Raw genomic sequence first — 19,495 nt, 5'->3', positions numbered from 1 at the left:
GTCAAGAATGAGTGTTCAGCGTTAAATCTGACAACATTTTCTCAGTCACTTTAATCATAAGTTAAATGGCATTTTAAATAAAACTGTTTTAAACTGTTGAAATTCAACAGTTTAATATGCATTCTCTACAATAAAAGAAAACATTAATTTTTGATGCTTAAAAACGCCTTGCCTTGGTTGTCTGGAGTATATACTCACACTGAATGAAATTCTGCAGCATGTTTGTGCACTCTAGCAAAAGCTGAACGCAACTGAAGTGTCATCTACCACAGTCCCTCGCCTGCAGGCTCAGCGGCTGTACAAGCGAATACGAAATGACAGCTTCATGTAAATCTGACAAATAGCACGACACAAGGAAGACCTCAAGGGTCAGGGCTGTAAATCTGTGGGGTGTTGATGCAACCACGTTTGTGTATGTGAATTTGAGAAGGAGAGAAAGAGTGACCTCGATAAACAAAGATCGCTCACAAAGTATGCACGGACATGTACCAAAGCGAGTGCTGTGGAGCAGTCACTACAGCTGTTTCACCAGATGGACATCACCTCTCTCCCTCTCCTGGCTAGTTGTACTGTTTAATGTATTCTCTGAGATGCTTCACAGTAGCCTGATGCAGTGACTCAGCCACTAAGGCAATCGTATTTCTCCACATATCCTCTACCTGTTGTTGTAGGTTTAGTTTTCCAAGCTCTTATATATATAATCTCTTGTGCGGTCTCCAAAAGTTTTGCAAAATCAGCATCAGCATCAGTTGCAGATACATAATTGTCCATGTGATGATGGCATTAAATAGACATGTTTCATTCATGCAAAGCAAAGCTCACTGACAATTAAAGGTGCCCTGTTTCAGACCCAGCGCCGGAGGAAACTAACTGGCCGGGCGTTTGGTTTTTATGGGCAGGCCCGCATACACATTTAAGACTTTTAAGAGGACACCTACATGTTCTGTTCGTGTTTTCAACAGCTGCCGTCACCACGACAACCACGACAACCACGACATTTTCAGCAGAAAGTCACCACACAACAGGGTCACTGGTTAAAACACCTGTTACGGTGACTGTGTTACTGGCAACATTCAGCTGAACGTATCGTGGTTGCTCATAGTGACGGCAGCTGGCTCCTAAAAACCTTATCAATTTTACTTTAATCAATCAATCAATGTCGTTATTATCTACGCCAACCATTTACGTAAGTTAAACTGTGCTCAGCAAGAAACATTCAGCTTGTAACATTTCTTATAACGTGGGAAACAAAACATAGCCTATAAGTTGGCACTGCAGCTGTAGTCTTATCTGGTGATTACTGTTATCGTCAATTAGAAAGTGGCTCATATTCAACCAATTAACCTGCTTTGTCATTGTGCACTCACTAAAAGTAGAGTTTGTAGCTAAATATTGCGTAAACTGTGTAGTCACACAGCCAGTATTCACCAGGTTTGACCAGCCTACTGTCTGTTTAACTTGTGACCATCCACGTGGATACTGAGATTCAACGTTTCATCTCAAGCAAGCCATTTAAAAAGATTCATTTCAGAAAAATAAGTGAGGAAATGTGAATGCTTCTTGTTGGCGAATCAATTTAATTTACATAATGTTATACAAAAAGGACCAGAGGAATATATACTGTGTTGAACGTACGATAATTTAAGACTTTTAGGAGGACACCTACGTGTTCTGCTTGTGTTTTCAACAGCTGCTGTCACCACAACAACCACAACACAACACTGTGAATTTTTTTTTTTTTCCCCTGAGCCTCATGGGCCCTTTGACGTCATTGGCCACAGGGCTTGAGCAGATTCTCGTTTAGTTTGTCTATGCTCTATCTACCAGTGTATGCACGTGGCTATGCTGATGATGTGACACATTACTGCCAACTGTAGAAGCATAATTTAGTGTGTAGTGCATTCAAGCCATAAAACATGAGGATAAAGAACACAAACAGGAGACATGAACCAAAAATAAAATCTATAGATAGGTTGGTAAATAGGCGTTAGCTAATGATTTAGGGTATCTTACCGCAGCTGTAAACATTTTATCAGTTATCTGGGGCTGCTTATCAAACTGTTTGATGCGATGGCCATAAAAATTTACCTGCAAGATTGGCTACGTACAATAAAATACCAAATGAAAAGGAGATCAATTTTGCAATGTGCCAGCAAAAGGTGAGAAAGCTGGCCCATGTATGTAAATGTTGCAATATTTTTTTTGCTTTGAAAAATGTATTTTACACAGTTGTTTGGCCTCAAGGATGCATAAAATGTGTTTTGGTGAGAAGCACTGAATGCCAACGTAACTGTAAAACCACAGAGGGTACTGTATCTTTTTAAGATTAGACAATAAAATAAATTGGTTAGGTTAAAGGTTGAATTAATTAATTATTAACGGTATAAAGAAGAATAGGCTCTCTCAAATAGCCTGTTTCGAGTCTTAAGCATCATCCTTTCATCAACTTTGTGTTCACAAGGCACATTATACATTTACTTTTTGTCATTCGGCAGGTGCAATGAGAAAAAGCACTAGACAAAATAATTGTTGTTGTTGGGGGGGGTCTTTAATTAAATTAAGAAATATCATAAACAACAAGAAAGTAGAGCAACAATCAACAAATGCTTGAGAGTGTTCAGGCATTTGTTGAATGCACCAAGTGAGTCAGCAGACCGTGTGGAGCTGAGTAGCTCATTCCACCATCGCCGAACCACAAACCAAAAGAGTCTGGCTCGTGATCTCGTACCAGGCAGTGATGGTATTAAAATTATATGGAATTAAAAATTATGGGCATTGCAAGATATAATTTTCACTTTACACAAGGCCAAACTGAATATCCTGCTCTTGTTCCATGTAAAATCATCTCTTGGATATTAAAGCAAGAATGGATGCTGTCAATCGGGTGCATCAAAAATTATATAACAGTACTGTGTGTGCGTGCGCGTGTGTGTGTGTGTGTATGCATGTGCGTGTGCGTGTGTGTGTGTGTGTTTCCCCTCTGCTGCTTTGATGATATGTTCTGATCTTGTGGATGTAGATAATGTTGATTGCAAATAATTACCAATCTGTAGTGCACAGAGGCATCAGGAAGCTGGGTTGGGCTGGGTGTTGTTCCTCATGTGAGATGCTGCTCCTAAATCTGATGCCTGAGCATGCTGACCTGAATTCCACTTTTGGATGCTTATTGTTTTTGTTTTCTTTTGTTTTCTTTGTTGTTTTTTTTTCATTTTTGACTCACATAACCACTCATGGGTTATATGAGTATGTTTCTGGCAGAAATCAGCGGCTCATATTTTAACCAGACATATATAGCATTTGATTTTGCTCAGTTTCACAAACAGTTTTGATTTTAATAAACGTTCACACAGGCCCATTCATTAAGAGAAAGCAGCCTTTTTTTGCATGACATTTCAATGACCTACAACACTGATGTCACCACAGCCTCCTTATCTGCCCAGTTCAAAAACCAGATACTGACTGTGTCTCAGTGTTGGCAAAGCAAACACAAATGCCTCAGCCATTTGAAGTAAAAACAGACAGACCAGGCCAGCTGATTGTCATCACACTTCCTCCCCAGTGAGCTCTGGGACAAGCATGAAGGGGCCATCGTCAAGCCTCCTTATGCAACCAGACACAATCAGTCTGGCACCCACATATCAACACTAACTGATGTACAAATATGGAGACACAAGGGAACAGGTTTGTCAAAAAACAAAAAGGTGTTCAAGGATAATGGTCACACATATATTTGTGTGTACATCATACAGTGTATAGAGTGGCCATCAGACTTTATAGATTCAGGCAGAGACACTTTGGCTGAGCGTACAGACTATATAGGGGTGGACAAAATAAGAGAGACTAAAAACAATATTTAAATGTGAACAGCATGACCAGGAGTAAAGCCGTCCTTTCACAACTGTTTGTCAGGAAAGAAAAATTTGGGGATTAAATAATTGCGGATTATTGTGGGAAAAAATATAAAAAGGTTAGTTATTGTGTGTATTTTTCATTTTTCTGTGTAAACCTTTTGTCTTGTGGGGTTTTGTGGGAGCTTTTTTTTTTTTAACCGAATTCTCTGAAAATGCTGACATTTTCATCCAAGTTCTTTTAACTCTTTAAAGTCGTGTTTTTGATGTTAAAATCTAACATGAGTCGAAGTGCAGTCAAGCATAGTTTCTAACAGCATGTCATTAAAGGTGCATAAACATAATGAGCATCCAATAAATAAGGGAAAACTTGTTCTTGCCCTTAACAATCTAAATGGTTGTTTCAGAGACTAATATTTTGAGTCACAACAAAACTCTGTTTTCGGGTTTATGGGGATTACAGAAGTCTGCTTCCGTTTTCTACTCAAACTGCCACCATTTTCCTTAAGATGATTACAAATGAACAAAGGTCTGCATTTATCAATTATTAAAGTAGCTTTAATTGTATTAATTCAGAGGTGGTTTGCACCTAAGGCTTTGTCATGGTACTTGGGAGAATTTAACTTGATCCAACACAGAGCTCCCTCACTGCACAGTATTTCACAAGAAACAATGTAAACCATTGTAAAAACACGCAGAGCTGGTGAGTGTCCCATTCTCAGTTATGTGTGAAGGCCGTTCCTTAGAAAGTAGATCTCATTATCTTAATATAGCACACAACAGAATTAATCCAAAGGCTCACTGCAAACGCACAGTCACTGGATGTGATTCTGAGAGAGTGCAAGCTCACGGACCATTAAATATCTGAGGCCAGACAATTTTAATGAGATTTCATTTTCAACCAGATTTTGTTGGTTGAACTGTTTTTTTTTTTTGGCTTATGTGAATTCCCCAAAGATTTCTGACCAAACCTTTCAGAAAGCATGCAAATGTTATTTGATCAGATAGTGAGAATGGCGATGAAGAAATTCGTACATCAAACATTTCTGTGAAAGATTAACAGCTGACATTCAGTGCAGCAAAACGAGGGTGATTTTGATGCCAAAATATGGTAAATCATGATTATACATCCTTCAGCCTAAAATTTAGTGAACAACATGTTCTCACTCTCACTGGATTTTAGTCAATCTCTTTGTGTTATGTTCTCAGTATGGGGATGAAAGCTCTAATGTCTTATTTTTAACCATTATTAAAAACAAAGAGGATTAACATATTAAAATACTGCAGAGTTCAGCAAGGACATTGACTATTTATGACCTTATGACCGTATCCAAAGCTGCTTGAGTACTGGCCTCTCTTCACTGGTTACCAGTGGTGAATTGATTTTAAGATTATTTTGTTTGTCTTTGAGGCACTACATGGACTGGCACCAGCTTATCTTTCTGAGCTCTCCTTCCCCTGTTCTACCGCCAGACCCCTCAGATCTGCTGACCAATCACTGCTCTTCATTCCAAGTTCCCACTCAGAGGTGAACGGTCAGTTTTCCATTCGTTATTAGATCTTCCCCCTCCATTGCTAGCTTTAAAACCCATCCTAAGACCCATCTCTTCTCTTTAGCCTTTTAATAGTCATCATGAAGTCATAAATTTATATTATATTACAATATTTATTTGTTCTCTGTGCAAAGCTGCTGTGTTTTTATTTTATGAATTTTATTATAAATTCATTTTCTCTTGATCCTCATAGTTATATTTGTGATTTTATATTTTATATTTTGGTTTTCATTATCATTTATTGTGCTCTATAAATAGAGTGACTTGGCACAGCTGTTTGGAAGTTGAAAATCCCTTCTGTCTCCTAAACAGCAGCTCATTTCCTTTCACCACAATGTCCCAGCTGCAACTGGTATACACGCAAATGAGTAACTAGTAGTGGTAGTTAACAGAAACAATACCAGGCCCAGTGAAGATAAGATATGATGAAACGTTATCAACCTATGACAGGAAATTAGGTCATCGCAGCCGTAAAGGGTTTAGGATTCAGCGGTGAGCAGGAAACACAAACGGTATAAAATAGGCAATAACAGAGAATAGATGCTAAAAATAGAGTCGTATGATTGTGAGGTTATGTAAATAGAGCAGGAGGGAAGGGAAACACATTGTATTGAGTTCTTTACATTATCAGCACCACTAGATGATTGCTTACTTTAAGGTTCACAGTTTTTCAAGTCTGTCTGTCAGGTGTCTATATGAGCAGTGAAAGAGGTTTTCTTCGCTGTAATCATTCCTCCTGTTCATACAGGCTACTAAAAAATCCCCTTCAAATGTGCTTTCAGTGTAAGTGATGGGGGCCATAATCCACATTTGGTGTAAAAATGTATTTATAAGTGTATCTGAAGCTTATATGAGGATTCAGCAGTCTGAGTTAGTCATATCAAGTAGATATCTATGGCAAGAAAAACCTGTTTCATCGTTCATTCAGGCACCTGACTGTTGTTTTAAGATTAATATGAATGCACTATGTTTCCTATGAATTGACCAAATGGCTTAAAATAATTCAACATAACAGTGATATGCCAGACAAAATCTATTGTTTGAGTATCACATAATTTAAAAACAATATAGTTTGTTTTTGTAACTTCAACCTGTCTTCTTATTTAAAAAAATGAGCACAAATTATGGACATTCACGAACCTGCAGAATACAAATGACAAAGCTTGATAAGACCAGTATCATCACAGGGCCAATTATGTAAATGGTGGCCATCTTAATATAATTCAACCAAAGGGATAATCCATCATTTCATTGGCTGAACATTATAGAAGGGATACCAGGAATCTGATGGCCTGCGGTTATCAGTGTTCTCCCCTGTTGTTCATTTATCCCAGCCATAATTTATCAGCAGCACATTAAAAATTCATGTCCCTGATGGTCACCATTACTCTCAATACTGTACATGCAGTGACTATCACACCAACCACAGACTGTGACACAGGAAATAATAGGCCATTAATACAAGACGGCTCAAGGAATTGTTTTGCAATAAAAGAAAATGCACATAAATCTAATTTTTATCTCATCATGGAAATAGGTTTTTAGTCTTTCTCACAGATGGAACAACATCTGCTTAAACATTGTCACATCCACATAAAATAAAAGAAGAACTGAGAATGAATGAAACAGCTGTGTGCTCGTATTTTTCTCTTTTTCGTCCCATAAAAAACCACGCAGGAGCAGACAGACAAACTCTTGTTTGGTTCTTGGCTCTTATGGGAGTAAGAACTCTCTCTTGCCAGTAACCTAGAGGGGAGATGGGTAGCTGCAAGCCAGAAATAACGGCTGTGGGGGATTCAGTGTGCACACTGCATGCGTTAAGTCTCCCCTCAAATAACACTGTTGTACATCCTATAACTCGGAGGCATGGAAACAAGGCCAGCTCCCCATTGTGTGCTTCCCTGCTGAAGCCTGACTGAGTGAAAGCACAGAGGATGCCTGCAGTGACACACAATTCCCTTCATTTCCCTCAATTTGCAGTGTATAACAAGATGAGAATATGGCAAGTAGCAGAGCTTTGTCCATACAGGTTGTGAGCTGGCAGATTCGGTAAGGAATCTTTTCTTCTCGGCTTCTCATCACCACCTGCCACCCGTTCGTCGCCCACTGGGTGTGAGGCAGGCTAAGCCAGCAAACAAAGACATGAAATGCAAAAAGGCATTAACATTCTGCCCACATCTCCAACACACTCATTCACCACACTCTGCATAGTCAAATCATTTTTTAATTCAACTCAGTTTTGAGCTCTTGAATAAACAAGATTATCTTGCCTGAATTGTCTACATTTTTAAAAATCAATTTAGTAAAGTCATTGTCAAGCTATAGATATATTATTTTTCATTTCCTATTTGTGCATTGAAGACTTGCATTGATTTTTTTCTAGTTTTAAACTCCAACACAGTTAATATTTTGATTTGTTCAAATAAACCAGAAAAGCAAGCGAGGAAAAAAGCAGGGTGATTTGACCTTGATCCGTCAAACCCGTTAATCTTTTGTAGTGTATGCCACAGGGGGGCTTTAGAAAGTTGAATACTAACATTCTGGTTTTCACAGTGTTTACACAGCACAAACAGCAAATATGGACATTTTATTTGTGTTTTGAAATCAGTAGATATTGGGAATTTGTGAAAAGTGCTCAGCTGTTGTGTGCCTTCCTGTTGATGATGTCAGTGAACCTCAAAAGTGTAGCTTCCTTGGTGATGGTGTGTGTTAATTATCTGCTGAGACCTTAAATTCCCCCTGGGACAAGCACTAAAGCACATGAATGGAATATCAATAGTTCTTGGCTGGACCATTTTTCTCTGCTGCCACGGATCACAACTCAAATCCAGTTTGTTACCCCCTCATTCAGATGCATATGAACCTTGCGAGTCTCCCTCTCAGCCTTGTGTTCTGGCTCAGCCTTCTTTTGAGAGTCCAGTTTTCTGGCCCTCTCGCCCTGCAGCCTATTTTCCGTGAATGTGTCCAGTGAATAGTAAAGAGCACCTCTCGCTTCTTTTGCAGTGAACCACTTGTCCCTTTTGACAGTGACAAAACTGTGCAGAGGAGACGTGCTTTCCATGGCAACACTAAAGAACATGATGTATTAGAGTCTATTCATAGTGCTTATTCATCATCTTCTGTATGTAGGAGTGTTTACCTCTTGAGATTTTGATGATCACAGAGCAGCTGAGAAAAAGAGAGAGAGGGAGGACATTTTATGTATATACAGTACTTCTATTTATGCAGTATGTATACAGTATGTATGTGTGTGTGCATGATGATTTATCTCCTCTCTACAAGCAGCAGTTGTCTGGCATACAGACAATGCTGCAGTGTTTAACAACACCTACCAGTGGATTCGTTGCAGTGGAAAAAGATGGCAAATTTCCAGGTTTCTGAAAGCCAGAGTGAGAGCAGCGCTGCAGAGTCAGCTTGTGCTTGCTTATCTCTAGTTAAACTCACTATTATTCATTTATCTTAATATCAGAGTTGCATAATACAAAGACAAATATTCAGTAACACTGATATCTGTTTTTAAAGGGGACATATCATGCACATTTTCAGGTCTGTATTTTTATTCTTGGGCTCAACTGGAATATCTTTGTATGATTTACAGTTCAAAAAAACCCCTTATTTATCTTATACTGGTCCTTTGTGCAGCCCCTTAGTTCATCCTCTGTCTGAAACAGACCATTTCAGTTCCTGTCTCTTTAAAGCCCCCCTCCTGATGAGCCCACTTGTTTCTAAAAGGCCAGCGTCCAGAAACTATCCCTCAACAGACTTCTGACAGATCCTGAGGCAACATAAACAAATAATAGTAGTAGGATTTCACTTCTTTTTCTCTTTCTTTACTCAAAATGTCAACTCTGATCTGAAAAAACTGATCTGAAATATGCAAGTGGACAACACAAACAACCCATGAAACAACCTTAACCACAGAGGCTACCAACAGACGGTCATTTGAGGGCATGCACAATCTGACATCAGTTCAATGGAGAAGAAAATGGAGAATTGCAAATGGAGAATTCAGAGCAGGCATCTGATATTTTGGAACTCTGACCATGTTTAACATTGACATCCAACATCATATCAGTATGTAAACAACAAAATCACATAAATCATGATAACCGATGATCATTAAAACAAATAAATAGATGATAACAGCACTGCAACTCAACTGTGTTAGCGCTTTGTAATCCATTTGATCGGGGCTGAAATCTAGTTTAAATACAAATTGGGATTATGCAAAGCCTTACATAATGTAATCCGTGTAAGGAAAACAGATGAAATCAAATCTGTGTCCTGGTGGAGTTCATTGGAATTTCATTTAGTCACAGTGAGAGTCTCACAAAGGGCTGAACTGCCTAAAACACTTGTATATCTCCATAAAACATGTGTGTAAAACCATTATTCATACAATTAACCGGCTGTCAGCAAACATACACTATCCAGATGTATGAGGTTGAAACCATTGAAGCCTATACTTTACCTGCCTATATCTTCCATGAGTGCTGCAGACATTTCTTTCCTTAAGTATACACTGGAGAGCCCAAAAGAAAACAAAACTGTCAGTTGAAATAGTTACCAGATCATTCTTGTCATTCTTCCTCTGTGCCTCTTGAGATGTCGTAAGTACCCACTGCATGTCAACATTTTTACTGCACACTGTCTGAGTTATCAGGACATAATAACCCTCATAATTATTATGAGTGGTGGGTTGGGTTTAGGAGCCAAAATGTCCCAAATGAATAAATTAAACAACACAGATTTGTACTTTATCATCATTTGTGTCGGTAATGTAACTCACTCAGATTACGTAAGACAGTGTCCCCAATCCAGTTGCCCCTAATGAATCATCTGGACTCTGTGTATTTTTGGACCCCGTCTGTCTGAGAAGTCTGGTGGGCACAGGGGAGAGGACAGCAGGGGTCAGAGTATTTTGCTGTAGTAGGAGGGAGCTGCAACTCTATTATTCCTCCTCCAAATGTTTTTTCATGCTACTCATCCATCACAGTCCCTGCCTTCAGCACAAATATGCTCTGTATCTCATGTGCTTTGGGGCCTGAATGACTCTGTGTGCGTGAGCAACTGCAAAATGACCTTTTCCCCAAAAGGAACAAGATATACTTGCTGCGTTATACATGTGTAATGACATGCTAAGTACAAGCTAGTGATTATACAATCTAAAAAGGCGGTGCGTAAGCAAACAAAAATGTACATTACAAGAGCATATCACAAACATCACAAGGCGATTATTGCATCAAATCACTGGGCAGAACATGGTGCTCTTCTATTTATAAGGTGCAGTATACTGTAGTAGAGAGTAGCTTTGTCATGATATGCTTGAATATATGTATTTACTGGCCACCTGAAGAATTTAAAGGGGACATAAGATGATTTTTGTGATTTTCTTTACTGTTATGATGTTGGATGTCTATGTTAAACATGTCAGGTCAAAGGTCCAAAACCTGAAATGAACTTATGTAAAAATGCTCCCTCAAGGTCAAAAGCCAGTGCTTTAGCCTGCACTGAACCCTTTGTTTGCAAAGTTACATTTACTCCCTCATCAGACTGACTGTCGGTTCCATAGTCTTTGTTGCTAAGGTTGTTACATGGGTTGTTAATTTGTTTGCTCGGCTACTTGCAGGCTATTGAGCACATGTCAGTGTCGCTAATGAATGAACAACATGCACTCTCTTTTCTCAATCACACTCCAGTTCAACTGAAACGCCTTCCTGTTTAACTGAAATCCTCTCTTACAACACACTGAAATCCTCTCTTACAACATATTAATATGACATCATGTAACGTTTATTTTTTTCAGTAGTAACTGTGAATGCTTTTTCAATAGTTTATATGAAAGGTTTTCATAACACTATATGAGAGCATTTTAACGGTGTACATGAGCACATTTTACTAGTATGTGTGAAAGCTTTTCAGTAGTTTTAATGAGAGTGTTTCAGTTGTGTATGTAAAAGCATTTCACTTGTATGTGTGTGTGGTTTTCAGTATAGTATGTGAACAAGTTTGATTTCATGTGTTTGTGTGTGAGGAAAAGTACGCATGGTAATTCTGAATAATGTCTCTAACGGCCCCTCATAGGAGATATTTGGTAACTACACATTCATCACTTTACAATTATAGCTTTAAAATTATAATCCTTAAAATTTCAGTACTAGTTGCTTTTGAATGTTTTAATAATACAGGTCCCAGAGTTCCAGTTGAAATGACATGTGTATCCACTGCTTGGGGCAGCAAGTAGGCAACTACTCTGTAAGAGAAGATTAATCGTATCACATTAACAAAGAAAACCAAAAACACACAATCAACAATGTCTGAAATATTCACACAGCTGTTCTCTTGCACATAACATGAGATGTGTGCATGCGTAATCAAATTAAAATCTTGAAAAGTTACATTACTTTCCCAGATTTAGCACCACCATACTATCATACCGCTTTATACAACAGTTTTTTTCATATGCCACTCTCTAAGGTTAAAATGTGTTAAATTGGTGAACCTCACCATTAACAGACTTCATAGGAGGCTTGGTAGGATATACAGTATAGTATCATCAGCAAACAAAATACAGCCATTGCAGTCTTAATTTCAAAATAAATCATTGGTACAGGAGAACAGGGAAAACCCAGATCAAAGATGACCCTCGGTTTAATTCATTAGCATTACCACTATAAGCCCTGGTACTTCCAGGCCATGCAAAATCATCCAAACCAATAGATAATCATTTGTTTATTGAAATATGATGGTCAGCATTTAAATGCTTTTTGATTAACCATGAATAGAAGGATGCAGTGACAAAACAATGTCCTTCATCAGAAGGCTTGCAGCTGTTATTGCCTTGTGGTTTGATCTAAACAGTCATTATTTTGGATTCAAGATACTGCTCACTTATGAAAAACTTTGAAAAACACATAAATGAAGTTGTAAAAAGTAAATAAAAGCTGTTAAAGTATAGTTGCCATCACAACCTCGCACTAATGAATCACTAGATGTAAATGTCAAATCATTTAAGTGTGGGAACAACGGAGTGGAGTTAATTTTAGACTTCAGTGTTTCCCAGAAACTTTTTATGACGCATTTTACTAGACTGCAAGAGAATTCAGTTCAGTCACATTTTGTTTTCTTGTTTATTAATTTGTTTCCCAACTCACTGAAGATTGGCTGAACAGCAAAAAGCTCTCAGTTTGGCTCATGGAGCATGCCTGTTACCAACATGAATGGAAAGTTTGGGAGAAACACTATAAAACAGGGGTGTTTCAGAAATCTGGGACTTGTTCATATCCTGTCCCAGTGGCCCAGTCCCATTCTCACACATGTTCAACTGAATCAACAAAGTTACACTTGCATAGTGTTACATAGCCAAAGCATTTATTTTTCTAAATGACAGATGGACAGAAGAGTCCTTGAGGATTCTGGAAATACCTTCAGAGCAGCAGTAAGTTGTGCTGAACGACCTTTTGGGGATTTATATAAAAACAGGTGCTTGGCGTGGTTCAGATGTAATAATAATACATAAGATGCACTGGAGATAGGCTCAATCTGCTAGCAGGGACCCAGAAAACTCCCAGAAGTCATCAAAAGCACAGGATTAGGATGTAGTTATCGGATTTGCCTCTAGTAGTGTATGCTTACAGCTTAATGAAACTAAAACTGTGATCGAAAGGGAGACAATTCACTACCGTAGAAATCCAGGAGGAAACAGTGACAAAAGACGACTGCGAGAAAGGTTTCCAGAAATGGGAGAAGAACAAGTACAGGTGTATCACATCTCAAGGAGAGTACTTTGAAAGAGATTAGAAAGATACTACTCAAAGACAGTTTTGTTTTTTTTTAACAATTGCAGGAATGTTTGGGTCACCCCTTGTACATATCCATGTTATGTTGCAAGTTACAGTATTTAAAGTCACAATCTTTTTGTTTTGGGGGGATTTTTTGTTGGAAATACTTTTTTTTAAAGATTATTGCTGAAGTTCTCTTGAAGGCTTTTTGGGGGCTATCCTGATGTTAGCCCCACTATTCCCCACAATGTTCACATAGCCAGACAAAGGTGAGGGATAGAGGTAATAAATAAACACAAACTCACAATGTATTAATCTCACAGATATTCCTGTTCAACAAAAACATTTAATCACTAAATGAATTTAGTGTTTCTGGTTTCTCACAACCCTGACATATACAACAGGTTAATCATAATAATCCTGAACCTCTGTAATTGAATTTTTTTATTGTCAAAACAGAAACAAAAACATTCTTTGTGCACACTCAAGTTCACAGATGACCTTTTTATGAAAACAAATATATTTAAATGAGAAAGAAAAGAAACAATACACCATTCAGTATGTCATATAAACAAACTAACAACACATAAAAAACAAAGACAGACGCAATACAATTTATAATATCATTTACATTTACAACAATGAGATGATGCCACATGTCTGACACACATTCATCTATAATGTAATAAATAGAGCTATTATGTCTCATGTTGGTTCAGACAGTTGTTTGTTTTTCATAATTAAACCACTTTCTCCATCTTCTTTCATGTAATTCTAAATTCCCTCTTAATTTAAATTTAATTTAAATGTTATCTGCTCCATGGTTTGAATTTTCTTTATTGTTTCTTTCCAGTCGATAATGACTTCTGTAACCAGAATTTAGTTTCAAAGTACAATAAATATATATCATTCTTATCCTAATCCTGAACTCTTCATTCATTCATGTATATGTTTTTATACACTATAAACTCCAGGTCTCAGGGGTTTGACGGGAAGTAGTGAGGGGAATCCTGGAAAGGTCATCAGTGCATCACAGGGATCAGATGATACGTGCCTGATCGTTTTACCTCGGCTGCTGCGGCAGACACCAGTTGTTCAACTGCTGAGGGGTTGAGTGAAATGGATTACTGGTGATCACCTAGCGCTCATTACTGGACAAAGTTGGTATTAATGAAACTGCACCCGGTGTCTGCAAGAAGAGAAAGCTGACACTGGATCCAGGTTAGAGTTATACAGAAGGTTAAACTTTAAACTTTCACTGAGACGTGAATAGAATATTAATAAACCCATAATGGTCTATGTAGTTCTATATATTACACTTGGTTGTAAAATGATTTATTTGGTTCTGATGGCTGAGTTATGCAATGAGTGTGCCTCTCCCACGTGCAATATTTGGCAAAGGTGACATCTGGGATGACAAGGGGAATAAATGTCCCACGAGGAGATAGCATGTAAAGATAGTACAGGCTCAGTTACTGCACATACTTGTGAAAGGGCACAAGAAAACCGTTCACTGTGGGAAAATCATAAAGCAATCAAGGATCCCAGCAGAAGTCATTCAGAGGAACAAAAGCTTTTACTGCCAGATAGCAGAGAATGACCATAATGTATTTGCAGAAGGTTGAAACACTTGCTTATACACACTTGCTTGTCTCATTAGTCATATTTCTATTATTATTGTCGTTGTTGTGCCTCTCTCTCTCTCTCTCTCTCTCCTCTCTCCCCCTCCTTCTTTCTCTCTCAGCCCAACCAGTCAAGGCAGATGGCCGCCCACCTAGAGCCTGGCTCTGCTTGAGGTTTCTTCCCGTTAAAGGGAGGTTTTTCCTTGCCGCTGTCGCCAAGTGTTTGCTCATGGGGGAGTGTTGGATCTCTAGGTGTTGGGCCTTGCATGGCGGCCACTGCCATCGGTGTATGAATGTGTGTGTGAATGGGTGAATGTTGGCATATAGTGTAAAGTTCTTTGAGTGGTTGGAAGACTAGAAATGCGCTATATAAATGCAGCCCATTTACCAGAAAAGATGATTCTTTGCCAAAGTGATGAGCATCCTTCTGGTATATTTGATACTTTGTTATAAAACAGAAGTGTGGAAACCTTTGGCACTTCATATGCTCCCGGTGTCCCATGACCTACTTACAGCTTGAGCAGCTCAAAGATGGAGGGAAATCATTTTTTTGTGAGAAACTTTGTTCTAGAGCTAAAAAAAAAAAAAAAAAAAGGAAACAGGAAAGGGGTTGCAAATATGGAAAATGTGATTTATTATTACAGGGCATCATCAGTGGCACTGTGACAATTCCTCAGTCAGCAGTAGACGTCAGTCACAGTTTCCCAATTCCCCTGAAACTGAACCAAATATCAAGTCAGCTTGTTGAAAAATCTTCATTTTCTTTGCAATCGCAGCTCATTTTGTCAGTGCAATCCACTAAATAACAAAAATGCCTCATTTTATTACAAATCCATGATATTATATAATACTCACAGACTTTTATTATGACACTGTGTATGCTGGCCGCCATTAAAAAAGACCATCCCTGTCCTCCGAAGAACTCTTTGAGACAGCTCTATAAATAGCACTGTACGCCTGTTTCCCGGGGCTTACAGCAGTGCCCTAATGACTGTCTGCTCACCTTCAAAGGGCAACATAACCTAAATTCACCGCAGTGCGATCTTGCAACAGTCTTGATTTGTCTCTTTGATGAATGGGGCAGAGCATAATAATGACTTTAGATTGGTGTTTGAACACACCCACACCCTTGCTGCTGCTGCTGTTTGGTGCCCGACTGTTTGTGACAAAGTGACAGGGAGGTTTAGTTTCATATAACGCATGGCATGCTGCAAACAAGATGAAACAGTAAAGATCAAAAGATGGATATGAAGGGGAAGGATCTGAAATGTGAAATATCTGCAGGAAATTCATTAATGCTTCTGGCGCACATATCTGGTCCATCTCTACTGCATATTGTGGAAAGTTTTACATTTGTAATAATTACATGTTCTTGGAAATACATTTTTCTTTGTCACTTTGAAAATGCAGATGGAAAACCTTAACCCTTATGCTGCTCTTTTATTAAATGGGTTCTTGTTTATAGGGTGTTTTCACCCATTTAACAAAATAAATAAATAGAAATATATTTTCTCACTTTCCTCTTTATGAACACTTTTATCTGGAACTACTTTCTACCGAATATACAGTACCAAGGAAAACTGTTCACAGCAAGGTTTGTGGCTTATTCAGAGCAATGAGGACATTGCTTGTGTAAAATGATGTTGCAGATTTTTTTCCATTTACCACTGTTTTATTGGCAGAAATAAATGTCTCAAAACCTCTGCAAATAGAGCCAATTGGAACTACTTTCCACTGAATAAATAGTCCCAATGGAAACTGTTCACAGTAAGCTTTGTGGCTTATTCAAAGCAACCAGGACATTGCTTACGTGAAATGATGTTGCAGATTTTTTTCCATTTACCACTGTTTTATTGGCCAGAATAAATGTTTCAAAACCTGTGCAAACAGAGCCAAAAACAATCTCTGCGGCTAACTACCATGAGATGTAAGTGAGAAAGTATTGTGTTGTAATTGTGCAAAGTCACAGTAAATGTCATTTTTTATACCGGATGTGGTAAAAACTGAGGTCTTAAAAACTAGTCTGAAACTTTTAAACCAGCGCCTTTTCTTGTACTCTGCATTTAATTTAGCTGATCTTTCTAGATTGCAGATGTTGTAGAATTAATAATATTAAAGAATGCAGATTTATTACAAGAAGATGAATTATACAATCTCTTTGTGTGAAACTTAATCATGAAATGGGAGCTGCATAGGGTCACCAGAACCTGCACGTAAATACCAAAAAAGCAGATTTGTTCCCATAGGGAGACGGTGTTGTATAACATAAACCTTGTGTTTTTTTTTCCCCCCTCACAAACATGTTGATAATTTAGATAAATGAGGGAGGAAATACTTCAACAATTTAAAGGACAACCTTAAAATGACCTTGCAGTCCAGAGAAAAAGAAAACCGGTGAGAAAAAGGTTTGAGCCTCATTACAGGGAACTGGTGTGGCAACGTTAAATGCTACAGTGTGTTTCAGTCAACAGTGCAGGGGTGAGATGAAGGCGTCTGTCATCTGGTGTATAACAAGACCACTGTAAAAAAAAAAAAAAAAAAAACTGTAATTATGAAGGTATAGATTGGTATCTCGGGGAAATGGTAGAGCAGTTGAAAAAAACCATTACTGGTCGGAGATTTGGATCAGCAGAGAGGAACGGTCTGAGCAAATGAATGGCAGCGTTTATGTGTTATGTAACTGCTCAAAGAGGTGAGAGAGGCTAAGATGGTGAGAAACCAAATACAGAGGCGTGGCGGGGAGCGCAGACGCAAACACTGACAAAAAGAGCCAGACTAAACAGAATATGAATGATGGAAAGGATGAACCAGTACAGGTGGGGACACTGGGATATGCTTATCCTCCCCCACAGCTTCAAATAATTTGAGGTTTTGAAGATGAGAGCTGTACTGTATAACCCAGACTACTGGCCGCCTGCGTGTGTGTGTATGTGTGTGTGTGTCAGGGGAGGCAGTGAGGGATGTGACCTTGGAAAGATATTGTTAATGTAAACATCAGAGCTGCTTGTTCTGCCAGCTTTAATCCAGTGGCCTGTGTTAAAGGGCAAGGAGAACATAGTCATTCTCAAAATTACTATGTTTGAGTTTTTGTGCAACTCCCAGCCTAAAAATATCAGACTTAAGAAAATCTCTCCTTTTTATGACAAGGCTTTTCTCAAGCTGTTATTCAAATTATCACAACGTTGGATTTTTTTTTTTTACTTCAGTTGGATGTTTGAGCTTCACTGTGCAGAATGATATATATGTGCTGAAGTGGGAAAGTTTCTCTGTTTCTTCTCCTTAAATCTGAATTTCAGATGTGAACGTAGGAGGTGATTTTGTGACATCACAACTAATCTGGGAGCCAGTTGCTTCTAGACTAGACGTGGAAACTTGAAGCTTCCGGTGCACGTACACTGGGATGGACTTTTCCGTGCTGCAGGAGACATGTTGTGTCCAGCAGTTAAACTTTTAAAAGGAGACATATTTTGCATACATCTATAGATATCATTTTAAGTATTTTTAACAAGGTCCATAACCACATCAGACACAAATCTTTATTCAAAAACTATTTTTATGTCTCTATATGTCAGAGGGGGGTCTTGTCTGTTTCTATCTTTTACTTTTATATGTTTTATTTTAGTTTTTTACTATTGTTTCCTTATTTTTTATCATTCTAAACTAACTTTGTAATTAAGTGTAGAGGAAATGTAGCTTACTATTTTCATTAACTTATTGTTATTATTGTTCTGATATTAAGTTCGACATGAAAATATTAATGATGAATCTCTAAAATGCTACCTGCAGGTTAATAACATCTCTAATATTAAGAGGTATATGACAGCAGAGTGAGATAGTGGTTTTTTCTTACAGTAATTTCCTTCGCAGATGTTTATCTTTAAAAGCATCAGGTCTATTAAGTCATACTGCAACCGCTGTTCATCCTGCTCAGTCATGTTCTCCGTCATCTCTCGCTTCTTGTTTGTTTCCCCCCCCCCCCCCTCTCTGTATAAAAATAAAAACCTGCATCCTCTTGCTCTTCACCTGGCATAGAAATGTTAATAGTCCCATTATAGCTAATGGATTGTTCTCAGAGTCTACTCAGTGCATCCTCTTGCTTCTCCATTGTCTTTGGCTTCTGGGAAGCTGCTAGCGCGGCGCCAGCAATACATTAGGTAAACTGTTATGTCTGATGTTGTTGGCCACTAATGAGAAAACAGTAGCCCATCAACAATAGCAAACATAAGAGAAAAATGACGACATGCAAATAATAAACACATAAGCAGACAGATTGTTTTGTCACGGTACAAAATCTAAATAAAAACAAAATAATACAAATAAAGATCATACAGACACAGATATTCATATTTCACTTGAATGACGTGGCTCATTGTGTCATTTGGTTACTTGTTGAACAACAGAGTTGCTGTCACATAAGGTGATTTATCATGATTTATTGTGAGGCGACCCACTATAAGTCATGTTGTTATACAGTATATGCAAAGATCTGCTACTTAGAACCACTTCCTGTCTCACGTGCCACCACTTGTTGCTCACATCAATGTCGGAAAGGAAGTTAAAGAGAGGAGGTGGAGGGTGAGGGGGGGCATACAGCAAGGATAAGTGCACAGGAAGTTGTTTTTGACTCCTTCTGGCTGTTTTCTAATGTCCTTCATTCACATGAACAAACTCATCTTCTTATTCATTACTCT

Source organism: Thunnus albacares, chromosome 21, assembly GCF_914725855.1.
Source record: "Thunnus albacares chromosome 21, fThuAlb1.1, whole genome shotgun sequence".
In the NCBI taxonomy this organism is placed as follows: domain Eukaryota; kingdom Metazoa; phylum Chordata; class Actinopteri; order Scombriformes; family Scombridae; genus Thunnus; species Thunnus albacares.
The sequence above is the reverse complement of the archived record's forward strand: the minus strand, read 5'-3'. Positions refer to the sequence as shown.